Raw genomic sequence first — 26,299 nt, forward strand, 5'->3', positions numbered from 1 at the left:
GGGGACGTCGGCTGCCACGTCTCGGCTGATGTTCCAGACAGTACCGTGCAACGTCTGCGGCTCTGAGACCACGTAGTCTAGTGGTCGCATCGATGTGCTGTAGCGCGCCTGAGTGTTCGTGAAACCGGGAGTGTATGCACGCAGCCCCGGGAACACGACTGTGTGTGTCATCTTCAACAACGCAAGTGTCCTGAGAATAGGGCAACACTTCGTCACCGACAATGTTGAAATAAACGTGCTGGTTCAGGTTCACACTGACCGTAGTGACTGAATCCAAGTCGCGGTGATAGAAACACCCCTATGACACCATGGAACCACCAGTGGCTTGAACTGCATCCTCTATAGGCCGTCGTCCCATCGCCACCTCCACAATTTCAGAAGAGGCGAAATCGCGCGACTCGTGTGACGCACCTCCACCCAGCCACTGTCCGTCTCTGTGTGGTTTGGCCCACTCAAGCCGCGCAGCTGTGTGTGTCTGTGTGAGCGGCGGTCGCTGACTCCAAATGTCGAGTCTGTGCAGCCGCCTTCCGAACGATTGCTAGGCAGTTGGTTCAGATGGAGCTGCTTTGCCAGGCATTGGCAATTTGCGTCTGGTTTGAAACCGATCGCCAGTCACTTGGAGTGACACTCGTCAACAGCCCTGTCGGCTAGGATCTTTTTACGCCACTGCCTCACATCAGTACAAGTGGTTCACCATTCGTTGCAGATACTTGGACAGTCCACATTGATAGACCAACAGATCGTGTAACTTTACTAGTGGTGTGGTCGTGGACATGACGAAACGCAAAAATTCCTTTCTGCCAATTCTCGACATCTCCACGTCGACGCAGGTGACCGCCCTGATCCCACGCCAGCGACTGGCACGTACACACCGCGATTGTCACCTCACCGTCACCACTGACGTCAACGGTGGAGCGTCACGTGACCTCCTGGTCCCTCCCCTGCAGCACGGCATCCAGCCCTCCAAAGCGACCTCTGTGCTCAATTAAGTGGAGGCATAGCATTTGGTCTGATGACATTAGTTCATGCTTTCCAGAAGCTCTGCGTTTTGTACACTTTTAGCCAACACTTAATTCGTCTATGATAAGCATCAGTTGGCAAATAACTTTGTAGTTGGCGACTTCAAGCACACTTTGTTCGTTTTTAATTTCACTCATAAATGGTGTACCATAATCGGCGGATTACTTTCTTTCTACAAAAGACATACCGTTTTACGATCGCCACCCAAGTGTTGTTATTGCTGTTAGAGGCATATGTGTACTGTTCACTGAACATACATAAATTTCCAGTCTTAGTTCCTCATTTGCATATAATGCCATTTTAATATCATAAAGGAAAACGTTCCTGATGTTCTGTAACTACTATTTACATAATCACGGACTAGAATTTATGTTCTTATGCTGAGATATGATGGGTTGTGATTAAATTCGTAACATCTGCACAACATTGGGAAAATGTTTCCGTTGTGATATTATTTTCGTGCTCTGTCGATCATCGAACGATAATTCATTTACTTAGTTTCATTTTCTGTCAAATATGGTAATGTCTCCGTCATACACACATCAAAAAAAGTTTTGCATCACCCCAGTTCCCAGAACTGCTGAAGATAGACGTTGATTATGGATATTGTATCACAGTTACAGTCCCTTCGACTGTTCAGAGATGTCACTAAACCCGCCCAAAGACGTAAACAACCGTGCATGAGCAGCGCTTATTAGACGGAAGGGATCCGACAGTTCCAGTCGTTCCACCAGGAAGGAGGTACACGGCTGGTGTTGTCTGTAGTTCAACCGTGCCTAGACGGTCAATACCGCGGTTCGATCGCGTCCGCATTGTTACTTTGTGCCAGGAAGGGCTCTGAACAGGAGAAGTGTCCAGGCTTCTCGGAGTGAACCAAAGCGATGTTGTTCGGACATGGAGGAGATACAGAGAGACAGGAACTGCAATTCACAGGCCTCGCTCAGGCCGCCCAAGGGCTACTACTACTTCAGTGGATAACCGCTACCTACGGATTATGGCTCGGAGAAACCCTGACAGCAACGCCACTATGTTGAATAACGCTTTTCGTGCAGCCACAGGACGTCCTGTTACAACTGAAACTGTGCGCAGTCGGCTGCATAATGCGCAACTTCACTCCCGACGTCCGTGGCGAAGTCCATCTTTGGAACCACGACACGGTGCAGCGCGGTACGTGACCCACCAACCAATCTGAGGGATCTACGCCGATTCGCCGTTGAGGAGTGAGACAATCTGGACCAACAGTGCCTTGAAGAACTTGTGGATAGCACGCCACGACGAATACAGGCATGTATCAATGCCAGAGGACGTGCTACTGGGTATTAGAGGTACCAGTGTGTACAGCATCTGGACCACCACCTCTGAAGGTCTCGCTGTATGGTGGAACAACGTGCAAAGTGTGGTTTTCATGAGCAATAAAAAGGGCGGAAATGACGTTTATGTTGATATCTATTCGAATTTTCTGTACAGGTTCGGGAACTCTCGGAACTGATGTGATGCAATCTATTTTTTGATGTGTGTATTAAGTAGTGAAATTCATCTCAACATATCCATTTCTTACTAAGCAAGCTAATAAGACTGCTGAAACGTTGACCTGTCACACTCAAAAGGGTAATTAGATTAGGAAGGAACACTCTAAAGCAGTAGATGAATTGTCCTATTCAGGCAGCAATATAATTATTTGCAGCCGAAGTAGACAGGATATAAAATTGGCTAGGGCTTGGAAAACATCTTTGGAAAAGTGTAATTTTCTTGCTGTTTAACATAAATTTGACCTTTAGGCAGTCATTTCTTAAGGTACTTGTCACGAGTGTAGTCTTGCATGGAGTGAAACATGGATGGTAAGCAGCTGACACAAGAAGAGAATATGAGTTACTGAGATGTAGTGCTAGAGCGAACTGCTGAAGAATAGGTGTTTAGATGATTTAATTAATGAGAAGGTACTGAATCGAATTAGAGACAGTAAAAAATATGCCACAACTTGACTGACAGAAGGGATCAGTTGACAGAACACCTCCTGGGACGTCAGCGAATCGTCAGTTTGGTAATGGAGAAGTAGTGTGTGGAGAAAAACTTGTAGAGGGACACCGAGTGATGAGTACAGCAAACAGGTTCAGATGAATGCAGGCTGCAGTAGTGGAGGGGCTCGCACAGGATACTGTAGCATGGAGAGCGGCATCAAACCGGTCTCCGAACTAACAATGACAACGACAAATAACTACGACAATTGTAATTATAACAGAAATAACGTTATTTCTCACTAATCTGAAATCTGAATCTTGCTGACAGATGGAAACTGTGTGTCAGGCTGGCACTCAAACCCAGTCCTCCTCCTTTTGTGGACACTTCTCACACCGACTGTAGTACCGAGATATGAACAACAATGTGGGCATTGTCGGTCCGCCTTGATGCAAAATATTTTTGTTGTACATTTATTTATTCATTGCCCATGTTGGTTTCAGAGACAAATATCGCCATCAATGTAAAACATGCAGAAAATAGCACAGTTATAAAACGCTGTAAAACGTTATACATGTTTACTGTTTCTTTTTAAATATTGTGTTCTGTGGGTACTTTCATAATAGCTTATTTTTTATACTTTACAGCGTGGTTTTAAGATTCTTGTTGGTGTTTGGGGCATATTTTTTGTGTTTTTCTGTTGTCGTTTTTCTCAAAATAAATCATGTCATTTGCAACTGTGTGAGCGACTATTAGTAAACAAATACGAAAACGTGAACTTACGTATGTCAGCGTTATGCAGTTGGGACTACGGTAGTGTTGTGGATACAGTTTTGGAGTGTACTAGGCTGTTACATAGTTTCTCGTGTACTCATGTTCGCTGGACGGCTTGCAGCTAGTTCTATACACAGAAAAACATAAGCGTCGCACTTCTTTCATAATGCATAACGTTACGCCAACTTGCCGCTGGCGTGTCTCGTGAGAAATGTATCACACGTTGCAAGAAGGTTATGAAATTTAAGCACGAGTTCTGACGACTTCCGTTCCTCATTTATGTGTCTCTGTCTGATGGGCGAGTGGTTCTTTTGCAAGTATGTGCTTTCTGTTGTGTGTCGTGCGTCAGTTCTCCCAGAGCAGTGAAGATTGTGTCGTTGAAAAGTGTTGTTTCTTCGATTATTACGTTTTTCCCTTCCACTATTGCTTTTTGTATGTAATAATTTTCTTCTGTTGTTGTTGGTATAGACAGAAAAACTTCTGGAAGAGAATAAAATGACCAACCTAAGTGATTATCCAACACAAAGATATCAAAGGAACCCAAAGGCATTAATAAAAAGCATCACACGCATCCTCACACAGAACGAGACAAAAAGAATGATACAAAGGAATCCTAAAGCTCCACTCTTAACAGGCCTCCCAAAGGTCCACAAACTTCTCATTCTAGTCAGGCCAGCGGTGGACTTCAGAGAGACACATGTACACATTCCTAGAGAAAACATACACATACCCAAACTTCAAAACGCCAGAAGACATAATAGAGAAAATTAAGAACATCCCCCCAACAGCAAAACTTGTATCTTCTGACATTACATCCATGTACACACACATACTCACAGAAGAAACTATAAACACTATAGAACAACAGCTAAAGTACAAGAAATTCCCAGAAAGACAAATAAATGAAATCTCATCCACTTCACTTTCAGCAACAACTTGTGTTTGCAAAAAGAGGGGCTAGCCATGGGATATCCCCTCAGTGGGAAATTAGTAGGCATATTCTTGGATCGTATAGAGAACACAATATTCAACAACTTTTTAAAACAAGATGAGTACAAAATTATTGACTGGTACCGATACGAGGATGACATAATTGTCTTATAGATGAAACACAAAACAGTTGAAGAGCTACACAGTAACATCAACACAGTACTACCTCAGTCCCACTTCGCAAATGAAAGAGAAAAAAAAATAATAATCTAAAATTCTTGAATCTTACAGTTACAAGAAACAAGCACCAACATTATTTTTCCATCTTCAGAAAACCCACATCCACAACCGCTGCTACCCATATCTCATCCAACCACCATACATTCAGTAAATATGCCAGCTTTGCACCGATGCTCCACAGGATAAACAGAACACGTCTTAAACTGAAGAGTACACACAGGAACTAAATATAATCAAACACAGCCGGCCGGAGTGGCCGAGTGTTTCTAGGCGCTACAGTCTGGAACCACGCGACCGCTACGGCCGCAGGTTCGAATCCTGCATCGGGCATGGAAGTGTGTAATGTCCTTAGGTTAGTTAGGTTTACGTAGTTCTAAGTTCTAGGGGACTGATGACCACAGCAGTTAATTCCCATAGTGCTCAGAGCCATTTGAACCATTTATAATCAAACTGCTGTTGAAAATGACTACAAAACAGATATCATAAACAAGCTCAAAAGCAAGGTAAATATGAAACATAAAAATAGTGGCCACCCACTCAAAAGCACAAGCAAAGAATCTGAAAACCCACAGGCCAAACACACAGACAACACAGCAGGCCACATCACTTCAGGAAACGGAAACATATGGTACACACTGACATACAGTAAAAAAATATCACATAGAACTGGAAACATCTTGAAAAAGCAAGGCATCCCAATAATATTCTATGCAAACAACATAATTCATAAAAGGCTAAGACCAGACAAAAGAATCTCAGAAAAATTCAGCATGCTGGAATATACCAGCTCTCATGTAACTGCTATCAGGCCTAACCCACGGGAGAAACAATCAAAAATATCCGAACGAAGTACACAGAGTCCTAAAAAGTGACAGCACACATTCCACTTTCGCAAGACACCCAATGAACAAAAACTGTACCTCTACTAACATCGAAAGTGAACAGAAGTCGTGAGAAATGGTTCAAATGGCTCTGAGCACTTAAAGGGACTTAACTGCTGTGGTCATCAGTCCCCTAGAACTTAGAACTACTTAAACCTAACTAAACTAAGGACATCACACACATCCATGCCCGAGGCAGGATTCGAACCTGCGACCGTAGCGGTCACACGGCTCCAGACTGTAGCGCCTAGAACCGCACGGCCACTCCGGCCGGCGAAGTCGTCAGAACTTCCGCTACAATTTTCATAGCGTCCTTGTAACATGCGATACTTTTCTCGCGACACATGCTAATGGCAAGATGGCGTAATGTTTTGGATTATGAACGAAGTGCGAAACTTACGTTTTTCTGTGTGTAAAATTAGCTGAAAGCCGTGCCGCGAACGTAAGTACACGAGAAACTATGTAACAACCGAGTACACATCAAAACTCTATCCACAACACTACGGCAATCCCAACTGTATAACGCTGACATACATAAGTTAATGTTTATGTATTTGTTTAGTAATAGCCGCTCATATAGTTGCAGATGACATAACCTATGCAGCGAAAAACGGAAACAGAGGCACACAGAAAATATGCCCCAAACACCAACAACAATCTTAAAACCATGCTGTACTGCATAATAAATAAGGTATTATGAAAGTACTCACGGAAAACAGGATTTATAAAACAAACAGTACACATATAATAATGTTTTACAGTGTTTTATAACTGTGCTATTCTCTGCATGTTTTAGATGTAAAGACCCCATGACCCATTAATGATGGCGACATTTGTCACTGAAACTAGACTCCTGGAAATTGAAATAAGAACACCGTGAATTCATTGTCCCAGGAAGGGGAAACTTTATTGACACATTCCTGGGGTCAGATACATCACATGATCACACTGACAGAACCACAGGCACATAGACACAGGCAACAGAGCATGCACAATGTCGGCACTAGTACAGTGTATATCCACCTTTCGCAGCAATGCAGGCTGCTATTCTCCCATGGAGACGATCGTAGAGATGCTGGATGTAGTCCTGTGGAACGACTTGCCATGCCATTTCCACCTGGCGCCTCAGTTGGAACAGCGTTCGTGCTGGACGTGCAGACCGCGTGAGACGACGCTTCACCCAGTCCCAAACATGCTCAATGGGGGACAGATCCGGAGATCTTGCTGGCCAGGGTAGTTGACGTACACCTTCTAGAGCACGTTGGGTGGCACGGGATACATGCGGACGTGCATTGTCCTGTTGGAACAGCAAGTTCCCTTGCCGGTCTAGGAATGGTAGAACGATGGGTTCGATGACGGTTTGGATGTACCGTGCACTATTCAGTGTCCCCTCGACGATCACCAGTGGTGTACGGCCAGTGTAGGAGATCGCTCCCCACACCATGATGCCGGGTGTTGGCCCTGTGTGCCTCGGTCGTATGCAGTCCTGATTGTGGCGCTCACCTGCACGGCGCCAAACACGCATACGACCATCATTGGCACCAAGGCATAAGCGACTCTCATCGCTGAAGACGACACGTCTCCATTCGTCCCTCCATTCACGCCTGTCGCGACACCACTGGAGGCGGGCTGCACGATGTTGGGGCGTGAGCGGAAGACGGCCTAACGGTGTGCGGGACCGTAGCCCAGCTTCATGGAGACGGTTGCGAATGGTCCTCGCCGATACCCCAGGAGCAACAGTGTCCCTAATTTGCTGGGAAGTGGCGGTGTGGTCCCCTACGGCACTGCGTAGAATCCTACGGTCTTGGCGTGCATCCGTGCGTCGCTGCGGTCCGGTCCCAGGTCGACGGGCACGTGCACCCTCCGCCGACCACTGGCGACAACATCGATGTACTGTGGAGACCTCACGCCCCACGTGTTGAGCAATTCGGCGGTACGTCCACCCGGCCTCCCGCATGCCCACTATACGCCCTCGCTCAAAGTCCGTCAACTGCACATACGGTTCACGTCCACGCTGTCGCGGCATGCTACCAGTGTTAAAGACTGCGATGGAGCTCCGTATGCCACGGCAAACTGGCTGACACTGACGGCGGCGGTGCACAAATGCTGCACAGCTAGCGCCATTCGACGGCCAACACCGCGGTTCCTGGTGTGTCCGCTGTGCCGTGCGTGTGATCATTGCTTGTACAGCCCTCTCGCAGTGTCCGGAGCAAGTATGGTGGGTCTGACACACCGATGTCAATGTGTTCTTTTTTCCATTTCCAGGAGTGTATATTGGGGAATAAATAACTAAACAAAAAGTCGTTTCGCATCCAGAAGGACTCACAGTTCCCTTTCTTTGTATGCAAACACCATCTGGAAGAGTTCCAAATAAAATTATTCTATGGAGACATGACTCACGACTTGTACTCATAGCTTCAGTTTTGACATTTTCTTTTCTCCGGCACCTCGTTCTCGGAATGATAAGATGTCAGCCACGGCATTTTGGTATGCATGTTCCTGTCTTGGAAGAGGCGTATGAAGAGCTGGAAAGAAGACAGGACGACAGGCAACTCCTACGGATAGCTAAAGCAAGAGATAAGGCGACCAAGGACATAACATCAGTGATGCCGATAAAGGATAAATCAGGTGTAGTATCATACGACCTTGAGAAAATCCTGAATAGGTGGTGGGAGTACTTTTAAAGCCTATTGAATGAGGGCCGGTCGGAGTGGCCGAGCGGTTCTAGGCACTACAGTCTGGACCCACGCGACCGCTACGGTCGCAGGTTCGAATCCTGTCTCGGGCATGGATGTGCGTGATGTCCTTAGATTAGTTAGGTTTAAGTAGTTCTAAGTTATAGGGGACTGATGACCTCAGAAGTTAAGTCCCATAGTGCTCAGAGCCATTTCAACATATTGTATGAGGAAAATGTATAAGAGAAGTATGAGTATGGAGATACAAATGAAAGAATGACCCAAAGTATAAGTAGGAAAGAAGTCCAACATGCGATGAAGAAAATGAAAAATGGGAGGCCCTAGGAGCTGACCAAATACCAATAGAAGCATGGAGAAGCCTGGAAGAACAGGGTACTGATATTCTCTGGGATCTAATGTAGAAGATCTGGAAAGGAGAAAGAACGCCGCATGTGTGGAGAAGCAGTATACTTCTATATAAGGGCAATTAAAGAACGCCGCATGTGTGGAGAAGCATTATACTTCTATATAAGGGCAATTATAGAGGGATAAAAGTGATGTCCCACACAATGAAGATCTTGGAAAAGATATTCGAGAACAGGGTGCGTCTAGAAACCGACGTGTGTAAAGAACAGTTTGGATTTATGCCGGGAAGAGGAAGAACCAACAAAGGATGCGAAAAATCTATATGTTAACCTGGAAGGAGAACAACTAATGATCAAGAAATTTAAATACCTAGGCTCTTACATGAAAAGTAATGGAGGACTGGAGGTCGAAATACAGCAAAGGATAAATAGTTATGGATGAACTGGAGGAAATTGAGCTGAGTACTGTGTGATAAGAAGGTTAGCTGTAGAATGAAAGGAAAGTTTTACAAGTCTGTGGTGAGGCCTGCGATGCTGTATAGTGCAAAAACTTGCCCAATTACAAAAGTCCAAGAGAAAAAGATGGAAGTGGCTGAAATGAGAATGATAAGGTGGATGAGTGGGGTGACACGAAAGGATAGACTAAGGAAAGTGTACACCAGGGGAACAGTGAAAGTGGAGCCCATAGGGAAGAAGATCCAAGAAAGTAGTTTGAGATGGTATTTACACGTGCAGAGAAGAGGGGAGTACTATGCAGGGAGAAGAGTTGAAGACCTAGAAATCGAAATATCAAGGAGAAGTGGAAGACCGAAACTGAGCTGGAAAGACAAGGTAGCAGGAGACCCATGGGAGAAAAGATGGCTCAGAGAAGAAGCACTGGATAGGAATTTATGGAAGAGAAGGATCCGGCAAAACAACGCCGACCCCACATGATGCGGGAAAAGGCTGATATGACGATTATGAGGATGACAATGATGTTCCTGTCATTTCTGTGGAATGATTTGGGCAAACAGTAGCAAGCGTAAGTCACAATAGACGGATCAGGTGTCCTTGTTTGACAAACAGTTTAGGAGTTTTTCAAATCGCTGCTTCTAACACTCTGGCCTTGTATACAGGATGATGCTGGCTGTGTAATTCCCACCAGATGTTCTGATTATGTCACTTCGTGATCTTCCTAAATTACTTCAGGCAAATGCCCAGGTGATTCCTTCCATGAGCTCACGGCCAACTGTCTGCTCATCCTCGTTAAACTAGACCTATGGGTGTCCACATGCCTCTATATACATGTTTTCAGTTGTCAACCTGTGAAGCAACCGATGCACAGTTTTCATCAAAGATGGATCCTCGAAGGAATAAAATTGCACTACATCTGCTACACGAACCGGAACGAGGGTGCTCAGACCGGCTGATGGTGTCAGTACCCTCTCCACACACGTCACGTGAGCTCGCGAGGACCGCCTTCCAGGACTGTGGCGGTACAGGCCCGAGGAGCGACGGCTCGGCCATGTGTGGGCAGCACGACGAGGGTCACGGGCAGGCGCGTCCCAGGGGAGCTGTGGGACTCCTGCTGCACATGTCGGACATTAATGATCTGGCAGACATAGTTAACAGTCACTGCACAGACGGTGTAGTTGTCTGTAACAAAGTGAACATGGTCAGGGAAGGAGGGGAAATGTTGGATTTCAGTGCACACTGTGCAAGGAGCGTGCCCAGAGACGGAAGTTACCAGGTTTAGGCCATTCTAGGAGGCCAAACTACTAATTGAAGATGGCAACGGAAGGGGAGGCGATTCACATTAACTGATGTTGGTGGCCGTTCGTGGAACGTCTTCCAAGAAAGACGTCTGTTCTGCTCGAGGTCTGGATCACGAGAGAGGGAAGCAACCGTGTTCTGCATTGCAGAGTGCTCCAGTGTCCACACACGTGACCTGTACCCCACACACGCTACTGGGTAAAACCGATGGCGTGAATCCACTAGCAGTCTCAGCACAGGGCTCAAGGCGTCTCTTGTCAGCGGCTTCAACTGGACAGAAGTGCCACAGTCATGGAAGGCAGGCAACTTCTGTCACGCAGGCACAGCGTAAGTTGCTCTGGGAGAAAACTTGTAAATATTTCATTGGGCCTTTGAAGTAAATTCTTTAAACCATTTCACTGAAATATTCCTTTACGGGCTATCAGCACGTCCAAACGTACTACCTCAAAGCAAAAGCACCGCATGTACCTAATCACATCTGGATAAGGTCTTAACCTTCGAGCTGGACAGTGTCATTTATCACAAATTTCTTTCTATATGCATTGTTAACTGTCTTACGCATTTTCGAGACTACTTGAAACTTTTCACATGTAAGCGCTGTTCTCCCATGCCTTTTGCTAAAGAAAGCTGTGGTCTCAGCTGCAACTTAAGGTGGTAGAGGAGCTTTTCCTTTTTCTCTCGTCCACATGTCACACACCGTCCTCTTTTCTTGGTGGCAGGCTACCCAATTGTTTCAACCCACGGATCTTTTAATTTCTCTAGGAAAGTTGCTACGTCGACAGGAAGTGAAGCAACCTTATCTGTTTTGACTAGCTGAAGCCTCGCAAGGGAAAATGCTTTCAAGAAAAATGCTCCTTTTCTGGATTTACCTCACTTGTGTCGAAAATGATTTGCGCTCTTGTTCCAGCTATATCCATTACAGAATAGGACACGACCAGTGGCCATCTTCTTGTGACTCCTGCTATGGAATACGCTCTTCCCATTTGATCGACTATGTAGACCCCTCCATTCGTCACAGTGTAATAACTGCCTTATTGCAACAAGTTTATCAGTTGCTCTCCCTTCTTGTCTTGAGCTTTTGTCGTCAAAACGGATGCAACGTAAAAGGAACAGCAGTCTTCTATATCTCATCACATCTCCCGTAATCTCCATATTTCTGCCGTCTGCTTTCCACAGTTCGACAACATTAGTGTGGCTGGCTTGCGTAATCCCAAAGATCTGGCTCTGAGCACTATGGGACTTAACATCTATGGTCATCAGTCCCCTAGAACTTAGAGCTACTTAAACCCAACTAACCTAAGGTCATCACATAACACCCAGTCATCACGAGGCAGAGAAAATCCCTAACCCCGCCGGGAATCGAACCCGGGAACCCGGGCGTGGAAAGCGAGAACGAATCCCAAAGAGGTAAAGCAATCCCAGTAATGCCATTATTTCTTATTCTGTAGTGTTTTTAGCATCCCTTTCTCTTGAATACTGTACACTTTCTTTCTTAGACTGAGTACAGAAGAGTGTGTACTTAATATTTTGTCAATCGTTTCCAGGCTAAGTCCTGTCCATTTCACTTATGACCTTTCTGGATACACTTTCTGACCCCGGAAATATATTTACAATATTCTTTCTTCTTGTTTTTATGACTACATTAGCGCATAATTGATTCCATTTTCATTTTTCTCTTTCCTAATAAAAATATAAACAGCGGAGAGCGACTGTTTGCGGTCATCGTCTGAATTGTGTTCCCGTTCGGGATCCGAACCTCGGTCACGTCGTGTGGCAAGCTGTTCCCCTTCTTCCTCAGCGTCATCGCCAATTTCCTTGCCTGATTCGGTGTCGAACCCTGGATCCTTGTCGAGTGGCCACGCAGCCTCCTCGTTGTCGGCCAGCTTTGTTGTGGCCTGTACAGGGTGGCAGGGCCCGCTTGTGGACCAAAGGTAACGAGGTGAGCGTGAAAGGAACGCCACTTACACGACTGGGCGCGTTGTGTACCTTGTATTCTAAGACGTCACACGCGTTGTTTATTTTACGTTTCTGCTGCTCACTTGGACGTGTGACAACACAACTTACCACTGAGCTAGCTGAAGCTATAATGAAGGTATAGGTACGGCTGGCAATTTTATAACATCAATGCAATTTTTTTATTTATTATGCAGAGAATTGGACAAGACAATGCCATTTGCGGTTGGCGCATTTTATGCATAGTCGTACTCAATCGAGAGTTAAACTGCAGTGAAGACTGAAAACTTCCTTTACTTGTTTGTAAACGTAAAACTGTGCACTTAAAAAAAAAAGCAGATAATAGTTACCATACACCTACCATACCAGTGAGTAATATTTGGAATCAGTCGGTTTACAGAAACACGTAGATGTGTACATGTACGAAACACAGAAACCTGTACAGGCAGTCGCAAATATTTCTCTTAATGCCTACCTGTAAATAAAAGTTATTTGAAAACGTCCTGCCTTCAACAAAACACAGTTTCTTCTTTTTCACCCATACATGTTTCGGCGAAGCTTTACCGTCATGAGAGGTTCCCTTCATTTTTCTGCCGAACAAAGAATGTATTCAAACTTCCTGGCAGATTAAAACTGTGTGCCGGACCGAGACTCGAACTCGGGACATTCGCCTTTCGCAGGTAAGAGCTCTATCAACTCAGCTATCCAAGCACGACTCACACCCTGTCCTCACAGCTTTAATTCCGCCAGTACCTCGTTGAGTCGTGTTTGGGTAGCTCATTTTGTAGAGCGCTTGCCCGCGAAAGGCGAAGGTCCCGAGTTCGACTCTCGGTCCGGCACACAGTTTTAATCTGCCAGGAAGTTTCATATCAGCGCACGCTCCTCAGTAAAGTGAAAATTTCGCTCTAGAAACATCCCCCTGGCTGTGGGTAATCCATGTCTCCGCAATATCCTTTCTTCCAGGAGTGCTAGTTTCTGCAAGGTTCGCAGGAGAGCTTCTGTGAAGTTTGGAAGGTAGGAGACGAGGTACGGGCGGAATTAAAGCTGTGAGGACCGGGCGTGAGTCGTGCTTGGGTAGCTCAGTTCGCGTGGCCAGCAGTCTGGCTTTAGCTGTCGCCGCGGTCGCACGCTCCTCAAGTTTGCTCCGTGAACGTTCAGTGTTTACGCCAGTGTTTTCGTGTTTCGTGACTGTTTATTGGCTTTTTGCACGTGAATTAAGTGTTATAAATTGAGCTATTGGTCTTTGTTCATGTCGTCTTTCTACGTAGTCTTGTTGGGATTTCGGCGTTTTCCGAAATTTCTTCGCTGCAGAACACCATGGCAAACTCCGTGAGAAAAAACACCGTGATTTTCACCTTCGACAAGTGCACCAGTACAGCCCTCTGCACTTGAAATACACGACTGGATTACCGAAGTATTTGGGCTTCATCCTGAATCTGTTCATACCATGCAGCTAGACTCTGATGAATACTGCATTTTTGTAAAGTTTAACGATTCCGTGAGTGTAGGCCGCTTTCTGGAAAAATTTGGTTATGAAACGGAATTTATACAGCGTGATGGTACTAAAAGTAGTGTAAAACTCAGGAATTCCGAGTCTGTAATTAGAAATTTTAGGGTTTTGAATATTCCCATAGAAGTAGACAACTCGAAAATGAAAGATATCCTTTCAAAGTGTGGGGTTGTCAGGCAAATAGTCAACGATAGGTGGGCTTCGCATTTCAAGCTGCAGTGCTTTAACGGCATTCGCTCCGTGGAGATGGAAGTGAAGGCAAACATTCCCTCCCACATCGTTGTTGACGGGCACAAGGCGCATGTTATTTACTCAGGGCAAACCCCTACAAGTCATGTATGTAACGAATCTGGTCACCTCCGTCAGGACTGCCCTCGCCGTGTTTTTGTGCTAACAAATAACCTTACGCAACGCCGGAAATTAACACTCAACGATTTGTTGCCAGCCAGTAATACAACAGAGGCGGCGGCTGTCGTGGATCCTGTTACTACTTCTGAAAATGTTGCACTTAATGTTAATGACTTTCCGTCTTTAAAACCTGCATTAACTGCTGAAATTCCGTCCCGTGACAGCGAGACTCCCACTAAAAAGCGTCCTCTAGAGGACACTGAAAAAAATGTTGATGAGGACTCTTCCTGTGAAACACCCGTTGCCAGGAAGCCGAAGCCAAGTCATGTTGGAAGTGGTGAAAGGAGATGAAATGCAGGTCGATGTGGCTCCCACTTCCGCACAAGGAATTATACCGCCACGAACAGATAGTGACGCAGCTTGTAGTGACCTTTCACAGAAATGTGACCCTGAGCCTGAGGTCACAGCTGCAATAACCGCATCGAGTGCACAGCCCATACAGTGCGAACAGTACGAGGAAGTACCAAGTAGACAACCTGCTGGCTCCGAAGCGCAACACCGCGCCGAAGGAGGAAATAAACAAGCATCACCGCCTCGCCAGCAAGACAAGGCAACCGACAACACCCCGGAGCCAAATATTGACGACTCGCAATCCACCGCCGTTGCGCAAGACGGCCACCGTCGGAGGCTGCGACCGAAACCAGGTCTTGCTGTCACGTGTCATTAAGCGAAAGCCACACCAGAGAAGAAAGACGTCAAGAAAAAGAATATTAAATATGAAGTCATCAGGGCCAACACTGACGAGGAGAAAGAGAAGGACCACAGTGACTTATAGCAATGCAATGTCGGGATTTCAGGATAATTTTCTTTTCGATCACTTTGTTTAAAAGCAATAAAAAATTTTCTATGAAGTTATTGCATGTAATGGGCATACAGCTTGTAAAGATCGTGACTTGTAGAGAAGCTCGTTGCTGCTATAATCATACCGACCAAATAGCTTCTTCTGGTATGTCCGTGATGCAAGTTTATAGCACTACTATTAACATTAATGAAATACAGTCACCCGTGAAACTGGCAGAATCAGAAGAATTCTTCAACCAGTCTGGGACAGATATCGCGTTGCTACAAGAAGTTGCGATGACGGCATTTCGGATCCCAGGCTTTTTTGAAATTGTTAATGTTTCTACGGAAGCCATATCGGTACAGCCATTCTTATAAGGGAAGGCACTCCAGTGACTGACATCGAACGACTAGAATCAGGAAGAACCGTAGGCATAAAAATTTTCGATATGACCGTGCTTAACCCTTACGCCCCATCAGGATATTCCCATAAAGTGGATGGTGCGATGTTTTTTCAAGATGAACTAATTTATTTATTGAGGAAAAATCAGGGTTCTCTTATATTAGGTCGACATATTAACTGTGTTTTAAACCAGAAAGATCAACAACCCAATTTCAACTACTCGCCACAGTTAAAAAAGTTAGTAAGTGATCTACAACTCAAAGATGTAAAGGAACTTCAGCACCCGACATCAGTCGAGTTCACGTATATAACCAGCCACTGCCGCAGCAGACTAGATAGAATTTACGTGCCACCAAATTTGGAAATTTTTTTATTAAACGTTGAAACAGTTCCCGTGTATTTTAGCGATCACAGTACACTTTTAACTTGCTTTAATTTATGTGTACAGCCAACCCGTCGATTCAGAGGGCAATGGAGTTTGAATATATCTGTTTTAACTGACGAAGAACTGGAACAGGAAATAAGAGTAGCGTGGACTATGGGCCTCCGCACAGCAGACAAGCACCCAACAGTCATAGACTAGGAAGGCTAAACCAAGGCTGCTGAAAGTTGTCATGCAGTATAGTGTAGCGAGGCGCAGGGAGCTGAGGAATACAATGGAGTTTTATTATAAAGTTTTAAGAGACTTATATCAAGAGGCACATCTACATCTACATCTATACTCCGCGAGCCACCTTACGGTGTGTGGCGGAGGGTACTTATTGTACCACTATCTGATCCCCCTTCCCTGTTCCATTCACGAATTGTGCGTGGGAAGAACGACTGCTTGTAAGTCTCCGTATTTGCTCTAATTTCTCGGATCTTTTCGTTGTGATCATTACGCGAGATATATGTGGGCGGTAGTAATATGTTGCCCATCTCTTCCCGGAATGTGCTCTCTCGTAATTTCGATAATAAACCTCTCCGTATTGCGTAACGCCTTTCTTGAAGTGTCCGCCACTGGAGCTTGTTCAGCATCTCCGTAACGCTCTCGCGCTGACTAAATGTCCCCATGACGAATCGCGCTGCTTTTCGCTGGATCATGTCTATCTCTTCTATTAATCCAACCTGGTAAGGGTCCCATACTGATGAGCAATACTCAAGAATCGGACGAACAAGCGTTTTGTAAGCTACTTCTTTCGTCGATGAGTCACATTTTCTTAGAATTCTTCCTATGAATCTCAACCTGGCGCCTGCTTTTCCCACTATTTGTTTTATGTGATCATTCCACTTCAGATCGCTCCGGATAGTAACTCCTAAGTATTTTACGGTCGTTACCGCTTCCAATGATTTACCACCTATGGCATAATCGTACTGGAATGGATTTCTGCCCCTATGTATGCGCATTATATTACATTTATCTACGTTTAGGGAAAGCTGCCAGCTGTCGCACCATGCATTAATCCTCTGCAGGTCCTCCTGGAGTACATGATGACGTAATTCTTGTGAATGATATCAAAAAATAAAAGCCAAGTTATTAAGCATTAAACAGCAACAGATGGAGGGACTAAAAATTAAATCGAAAGCCACATCAGTAGTAGCTGATGAAACTGCTTCTCTGTATCACTTGGTGCGGCATGCTAAAAACAGACGTCAAGCTTTTATTGCTGAAGTCCAGACGCACACTGGTACAAGGCTCACATGTCAGAAAGAAATACTGGGCCAAGTCCACAGGTACTATGACAAATTATATGCCCCTACCACAGTGGACGATGCAGCTCTCGAGGACTTTCTCACTATTTTAGGTCCACAGTTGTCGGGAACAGAAAACGCTGTCATCCTGTCACCTATTACTAAAGATGAAGTGCATGAGGCAGTGCTGCAATGGAGAACATCCATCGAACTGTGGACCAGGTGCAAAATGTCAGATTCATTAACTCCTGCATTTTGTCTAAAGCATATTTCATTGCACAGGTATTTCCAATCCCCAAACTAGTAGCGAAAGGGATCATGTCCACTGTTACCAATTATTTATGGCGAGGAGACATATTCAGGGTTGGTGCGACTACCGTTATACTGGATGTCAGAAACGGGGGCCTCGGTTTGGTGGACATTCGAAATAGAGCATCTGCTCTGTTCCTCAAACGGGCTTTCCTTATACTCAGAGAACTTCAACAATGTATAACCGCAAAGCTCTTTGAGGCTGTGACACCCCATAGTCTACAAGCACCGATTGATGTGCGAAGGATTAATGCCCGTCTGCAGTATGTGAGGAACTTTTTCCTCGAAGCAAGTTACCTTAGTGACGAAATCAGAAGCAACACATGTATCACAGCGCGCGACATCATACTTGAAAGAAAGTTAAATGAGGGCAGAAACAAAACTGAAAAGAAATTCCCTAATTGTGACTCGAAAGCTGTATGGCGGAACATCAGCTATGCCGGGCTATCTGCAGACGCTATTTCCGCATGGTACAAAACAGTTAACAATGTCATCAGCACCAACGAGAGACTGTATGGGATCGGTTTAAACCAGACACACCTTTGTGGAAAACGCAATCTGGTGGATACACTCATCCACAGATTCACCCGTGGCGGCAGTGTGAATAACTGGAATTGGATCAGGCAACAAAGCGCCTTTCTCACCGATCCTCGACCGAATATATAACGCCATCGCTCCTCCTGAGACCAGACACGACATACATTCCGAAATTAAAAACCAACGCCATTAGCTGGTTACTGGGAAAATGTGTTAGTTATGTCATCAACAAACTTGGGTCGGACAACGAGATAGAATTCCGCGTTTACATGAAGTGTGAATACGCAAAAATCAGAACGTATCGCAACCACAAGAAGCACTACGGCAACATGCTGAAGATCATTTTTGAAGGAATGGGTGTCGGTTAAAGATGTGGCACCACTACAACACCTTGAACGAGAACGAACAGAAGAAAATTAAAAGTCACTTGTGTTCTTATTGTTATTTAGTTCTATGTTACAGGAAGAGTTTTTTCAAAACATTTTGTTCAGAATTACTCGTGTTCGACTTCCAAAGTATTTGTGTGATTCAAGAAGAATTGTTAAGTTTTTGTCAGTGATCAGTTTCTACTCGGAGAAGAGGTTTCTTTGTCTTTCTTACATCGGAGAATGGGAATTTTGTGTTAAGATTTCTGCACACTTAGTGCTATGACCCAACTGGGGACATGAAAAAAGGGGTGGGAGGGGTTTGGGCCGCGACGCACCGGCAGTGCCGTGAAGAGACCCCACTGCTAGTGCGGCGTGTACCACGCCCTGTGACCTTCCTAAAAGAAATAAAAAAAAGTAGTTAGCGCGCGGGAATAGGATACGGAAGGTCATGGGTTCGCGCGTGGGTGGATGCGAAAAATTTTCTTTTCCTCTTCATAAAAAAAAAAGAAAAAAAGTTGATAGAGCACTTGCCCGCGAAAGGCAAAAGTCCCGAGTTCGAGTCTCGGTCCGGCACACAGTTTTACTCCGCCAGGAAGTTTCATATCAGCGCACACTCGGCTGTAGAGTGAAAATTTCATTCTAGAAACATCCCCCAGGCTGTGGGTAAGCCATGTCTCAGCAATATTCTTTCTTCGAGGAGTGCTAGTTCTGCAAGGTTCGCAGGAGAGCTTCTGTGAATTTCAGAAGGTAGGAGACGAGGTACTGGCGGAATTAAAGCTGTGAGGACGGGGCGCGAGTCGTCCTTTGATAGCTGAGTTGGTAGAGCACTTGCCTGCGAAAGGCAAAGGTCGCGAGTTCGAGTTTTAATGTGCCAGGAAGTTTCATATCAGCGCACACTCCGCTGTAGAGAGAAAATTTGAGTCTACAAAGAATATGTTGTTACACGGGGAAACGTATAATTTTAGAATTGTACATTTGCATTCGAAACGTATTAGAAGTATGTATGCGTTAATGGCACATGCTGTTGCTGATGTCCGTGTCTGCTATTTCCAGTTTGGCTGGTATCTCGATATTGCAGATGACGTGCAGCGACATGAACAACTGCATGTGCTACTATGGTTTACATGTCTGTTATAACGTTCTGAGCAAAAATAACACATTCCCAAAAATATGCCTATCCCAATGCGATATTTTCCTCTTTACTCTGCAGAAGAATAAAGGAAACCCGCTGGTGATAATGAAATATGGCTTAAATACGTATCGGTAAAAAGAGAAGAAACAGTGTTTTTTCAAGGTTGAATCTTTTCAAATTTTTGTTCTTAAATCAAAGACGAGATTTAAAAAAATGAGATTTCATGTAGAGAAATCACCTCAAGATGAATACCTACTCATAACATTCCAAGAAGCTGTATGGAGCGAAGAATCTGAGAATACAAGACGGACGCCTGGCTGTCGCTCTCGTAGGGCCGGCAAAGACGAGGTCACACTAATTACAGGGCGCACAGGAGCGAAGTGGCCAGGGAGACGGTCCAGTATGTGCTACTGCAGGAAAAACCCTCTACCTCGCACTTCGCAGGGGTTTGTGGAGTATGGAAGTGGAAGTTGATTAGGATATTACCAACATGTTATTTTTACAGCCTTATGACTGAATATTTACTTTCGCACAGGAAAAATAAATTTCACGAGCTAGGTGACTGACGCAAAAGCGGTAGTGCATGATATAGAAAAATATACTGTCCCAAATAATTTATGATCTCAAGCACATGCACTCTTATTTATTCTGTAATTACTGCTTCCATTTCCTTACAGTTTGCATCCTTCAGCTTTACCTTTAGTTTCCAACATTAAAAATGGTGTAACAAGCAATTTGAGTGAGTGAGGCGCAGGAGTTTGAACTTTCTTCGACGTACAAGACTTTATTATTTAAACGTTTGCAAATCCCGGCCGGCCGAAGTGGCCGTGCGGTTCTAGGCGCTGCAGTCTGGAACCGCGAGACCGCTACGGTCGCAGGTTCGAATCCTGCCTCGGACATGGATGTGTGTGATGTCCTTAGGTTAGTTAGGTTTAACTAGTTCTAGGTTCTAGGGGACTAATGACCTCAGCAGTTGAGTCCCATAGTGCTCAGAGCCATTTGAACCACATATACCAGCTTATTTTAATGTTATTCTCAGATATGTACTCACACAGCTGATACAATCAGCTGGTCTAATGACATTTCTCAATATATTGCAGTGTTCTCTGTGATTATCTCTAGTTGATGGCTCTTGATACTGCTGTATTCCTTGGTAATATTATGCTTTTAATATGTGTTATTCTGATGCATTGTGTTTTACACGCTTGCTGTTTGTCACTTGTAAAAATGGACATCTTTTTCCTGGAATATATGAAACGAACATATATCCGGCCTTCTAGTTAACAGTCAAGGCTAGGAGCGTCAGGAGGAGTTAGGTGCAGCGTACCAGCTCACAAGTTTTGTGAAAACAAATGCTAGGGAGATGAGGTAATTACAGTTGGAGCAGCACGAAACAGCCTGTGGTATGAATCCAAGGTGTACTATTGCGAGAGACTTGGATGAAATAGGAACATGAACTGGCCACACAAATGTGGTGTCTGTGGAGGTCTTTCAGCGCCATGTTCGGTCCTGCGTGAACACTGCTGTAAGGCGTGTTAACACTCTGGCTTGCTATCTAAAGTAGTGGAGGAACGGGATGTTCCAGATACCCCCAAAACCTCACATGCGCGATGTTCCTGTTGATACTACTGGTAGGTGAGGATACACTACGCATGGCCTGCACCTAAATAGGAAGGGGAAAGATAAGTCAGCTTCTCCATTAGCAGACACTGTAAGGGGGAGCCTCAGTCACACGAGGGTGACCCCTGTGGTTAATGGGACCAGGTAGACAGGATTTTTATGTCAAGGTCAAAGTCCAAACAGGCAACACTCAAGAAAAATAGAATAACAGAAGCTTCATGTACAGTAAATAGGGTTGAAGCTAAGGGTAGTATCAACTGACTTCATCAGAATATCAGGTGAATAAAAAATAAAGTAGATGATCTGTTAGCATATGTAGATGACCTATTACGCTGTCTGTCAGACAATAACAGGAAGTTGTTAATCTGTGATGATTTCTATGTAAACTTTCTAACCAGTTCAGATCGGAAAAGTGAAAGTGTTATTAATTGCATATAACATAGAATCAGCTATCAATTTCCCTACACGTATAGCTCAAGGCAGTAGCGCTCTAATAGATAATGTATTTGTAAAGCAAGAGGGTGTAAAACTAACACATGCTTTTCCATTGATAAATGGATTATCAGCCCATGATGTACAATTGATTAAATTAGAAAACACAGCAAAGTGTACAGTTCAGAAACCATGAAATAAAACTGTAAGGTTGCTCAACCCAGTGTTTATTGAGCACTTCAGAGAAAATTTAATAAATGTTAATTGGGGAGATGTAAATAATGGGCCAAATGCACTTGTGCCTGGGCACGGCCCGTGAGCCAATGTCTTGGCCACCCCATTTCTACACTCCCCGTTTCTTTTGTGATTCCTACAAACACTAACACCTGTACTCGTACTGATAACTAATTTAAATACAACCTACTGGTGAATTTTGCTTAATGGGTATTAGGCCACTGTCCATGGCTTATTTGTGTGCCTAAGTCTTCGTCTCCACCAGAGACACCACCAGAGGCAATAAACAATGACACAACACTAACTTGTGGAAAGACACCTATCCGAGATTTCAATTCTGATGTATTCTAGAGCTTCCAGCAGATAAGGGCAACGCTACAATGCTCATGAAATAATGAACCCACTGCAGAAAAACTTGTGTTGTATTGCAACCAAGAAGGTACAGTGAGATTAAAAGCAATCTCCCAAGATCAGTACTTAGGGTAACGGATCAGCTAGTAAAAGCCTCTTTGATTTTTCTCACCAACTAGAAGTGTCTTACTAAATCAGAACTGGTCCCATCAAGATTGTGTGGTATACCAAAAATTCACAAACCCGTCATTCCATTAAGACCAGTTGTTAGCGCTATGGACTGTTCGACAAGCGTGACTGCCAAATACCAGGACAGTCTTCTACAGACCTCTGTAGCAAAAAAAGACGTATAAAAGGTTCAGTTCATTATAAAAAAATAGAATCCCTCATGTCCACCAGATATTAGCCCATTTAGACATTCTATTACTGCTTACTATAGTTACTCTTAATAAAACGATGTCACATATGGAAATTACACTCTTAGACAAAAAAAGGAACACTCCGTGAAGGAAATATTCGAAAGATACAGAAAGTAGTAGTTGTGCTGTGCATGAGCAGACAAACGAGTGGATGACTTATTCAAGAGGGAAGCTTAACAAGTTAAGTAAGTCAATAATGCGTCCTTATGTAAGCAATTTTTCATCTTGACATTGATTGACAGAGTTGTTGGATGCCTCCCTGAGGAACATCATGCCATATTATGTCCAAATGCTGCGGTAGATCGTCAAAATCCCGACCTGGTAGGACGTCCCTGCCTATATCGCTCCAATTATTCTCAATTGCGAAGAAGTCTGGCAACCTTGCTGGCCAAGGTAGGGTTTGGCAAGTCTAAAAACAAATAGTAAAAACTCTCCCCATATGCGAAAGGGCATTATTTTGCAAAAAAAGTTAGCCAAGAATGGCTTACCTTGAATGCAGCAAAACGGGGTGTAGAACAGCACAGACGAACTGCTGTGCTGTAAGGGTACCACAGATTAAAACCAAAGAAGTCCTGCTGTGAAAAAAAAATGACACCCCACACCATCACTCGAGGTTGTCAGACCGTATGGCGGACGACAGTAAGATTGGTATACCATGACCATCCAGGCAGAAATGCAAGTCCTGAGGGATGAAATAGACAGGATGTGTAGGAAAGCTAAGACGAAATGCCTGCCTGAAAAATGTGAAGAAATCGAAAAAGAAATGATTGTTGGAAGGACTGAGTGAGCGCATAAGAATGTTAAAGCAACCTTGAGTGAAATTGTTAGCAAAGGGTGGTAACATGAAGAGTGCAGTGGGAATTTCACCGTCAAAAAAGGAGGAGGAAGTGGATATATGGAAAGCGTACATTGAAGGCCTCCATGAGGAGGGAAGATTTGTCTGATGTGATAGAAGAAGAAAGAAGAGTCGATTTAGAAGATCCAGTAATAGAATCAGAATTTAAAAGAGCTTTGGATGACTTAATACCAAATAAGGCAGAAGTGATAGATAATTTTCCATCAGGATGTCTAAAATCATTGGGGGGAACTGGCGACAAAGCGACTATTCATGTTGGTGTGTAAAATGTATGAGTCCGCCGACATATCATCTAGTTTTCGGAAAAATATCATCCACACAATTTCTAAGACTGCAAGAGCTGACAAGTGCGACAATTATCGAACAGCCTGCTTAACGAAATTGGAGAATACATCCAGCAAATAATTGAGGACGTAGGTCGCAAGTGCTGCACTGAGATGAAGAGGTTGGCATAGGAGAGGAATTCGTGGTGGACCACATCAAAAGAATCAGAAGACTGATGACTCAAAAAAAAAAAAGAAAAAAAAAGCAACGAAAGGTCTCTAACGTTTCGTCTCCAAATGCTGGAGACATCTTCAGAGGCTATAAAGGCTCAGGCAGCAGTTTGAAACTTCTATAAACTCTACAAGCTGAACTGTTTGTTCGGATCCCTGCCACAGTCGGGCTGTGATGTCATTAGACGGCTGCTTAAGAGCGCAGAGTCACGAGTGCGTGTGTTGTCGAGCTTCTGCTGGGGAACACTTGGCGCTGGTTTCTGTATTCAGCACTGAGGTCAGCAACTAGTCTAATTTCTCTCATCCTTCTTTCTGTTAAAGTTGTTGTATTCCTGAATTTCCCTGAACATTTTTGAACTTCCCTCTTTCATCATGGGTAATAATATTTTAATTGAAATGGTTTCTTCGCAGTTACTTTCTTTGTACCTATGTTTTCCTTTCCAACTTTTGTTATTGTCATTTTCAGAGATATCCATTCCTCTTCAAGTGGACTGCCTACTGGGATATTCCTTGTTGCTGTATCCATAGCCTTGAAGATCTTCAAGAGTATCTCGTCATTCCTTAGTACTTCTGTAACTGACACATTTGCGTTTAGATTCTTTCTGACTTATCTCTTAAACTGCAGCGTACTGTTTATCATTACTACATTGTGATATGAGTCTATATCTGCTCCTGCGTATGCCTTAAATCCACTATATCCTTTCGGAAGCTCTGTCGGACCATGATGTAATCTAACTGTAGTTCCCCATATCACCCAGCCTTTTCCAATTATACATCCTCCTCTTGCGATTAAGAGTATTCGCTTTTACTAGCCGAAATGTATATCAGGGCTGAGTTAGTCTTTCTTCTCTCTCATTCCCTATCCCTACCCCAAATTCTCCAGTAACCATTTCTTCCACGTTTTCCCCTACAACTGCATTCCAGTCTCCCACGAGCAATGGAGATTCATCTCCCTTTACGTCCTGTATTACCCTTTCAATACCTTCATATACTTTTTCTGTATCTTCATCCTAAGCTTCCGACGTCGGCATGTACTATCTGAACTATCGTTGTCGGTGTTGGTTTGCTGTCGATTGTGATAAGCGTAACTGTATCACTGAACTGTTCACTGTAACGCACTCTCTGCTCTACCTTCCTAAAGAATCCTACTCCCGTTATACTGTTTCCTGCTACTGTTGATATTACCATAATAGTAGCACAAAATACGACAGTCCCGCCCCACAGCAGAACCCATGGATAGAGAGCTGCACCGGTGCCTGGTCACCTACACAGCCTTGTACGACGATCCCCAGTCGACATTCGAAACCTGTACTCGCCGGTGAACACAAGCCCACTCCACTGATCCAAGTTCTGTTTCACGTGTCCCCTTAGCCAATTTCTTCGCACTTCAAGGTCCCAGGTAGTTGTTTATTGTTGTTCGTATTGGTCGCCTAGTGACCACATTCATCTAGTGGAACTGGCTACTTACTGACTGTGTCGACGAGCCCCCATGTTGACATCAAACAGAGGGAGTACTTTCAGAAATAGAGACTCCTGCAAAACACAAGCGGAACTGAGCCCACAGAGTTCTACCTCCATGATACAGAGGCACACAGGCAGTCATATGTGCCCCTGGATAGGACCAAAATTTCCTGCAGCTACTTCCTTAATTACCTTGGTGTCTCCCTCTTCCTGTCACTGTCATTTATGCAGCACTGCACGGACCTGTGAAAGTCATTAGGTTCTATTCTAAATCAACTGCACTACATTCCTGCAAAAAACTGTGGAGCAAATGTAGACAAACAAAACAACGCTGCAATTTCTCTTGGTTATTGAGCTGTCGCATATTGTGCTAAAGCGTGGGAGAATGGCACTCATACAGTTAAGACGTAAGGACCCATGTTGACTATTAATGACATTGCTACAACAGCTCCCACTTAGGGGTTGCATGTTCTGTCAAATTTTGTCCCTGTTAATCTCACAATCAAGGATGCCAAGGTGCTAATTCCTAAGACAGAGTGCTATAAGAATTCAGTCCAACCGAGTAAGGTAGCGCAGTATGGTCTTTCTTGTCACGAAAGATCAAAATTCAACCTCATCCAAACGGCACAAGAGAGACATGGCAACGTCTTGAAAACGTGGTATTATAGTGGAAGTGCTGCTCGTGACTATGGCGCCAAGGAGCAGACGGTGAGCCATGTTGTGTGGGAGCGCCCACTCCATGCCTTTGAAGGCGGTCTGCCGTGCTTG

General features: G+C 44.4%; 1 protein-coding gene across 1 annotated transcript in view; it reads left to right on the top strand.

Moving 5' to 3' along the window:
* Positions 1-26,299, top strand: part of LOC124719815 — an 80,724-nt gene that overhangs the window by 9,961 nt on the left and 44,464 nt on the right. The gene's annotated exons all lie outside the window — the stretch shown is intronic.

Source organism: Schistocerca piceifrons, chromosome 11 (genome assembly GCF_021461385.2).
Source record: "Schistocerca piceifrons isolate TAMUIC-IGC-003096 chromosome 11, iqSchPice1.1, whole genome shotgun sequence".
In the NCBI taxonomy this organism is placed as follows: Eukaryota; Metazoa; Arthropoda; class Insecta; order Orthoptera; family Acrididae; genus Schistocerca; species Schistocerca piceifrons.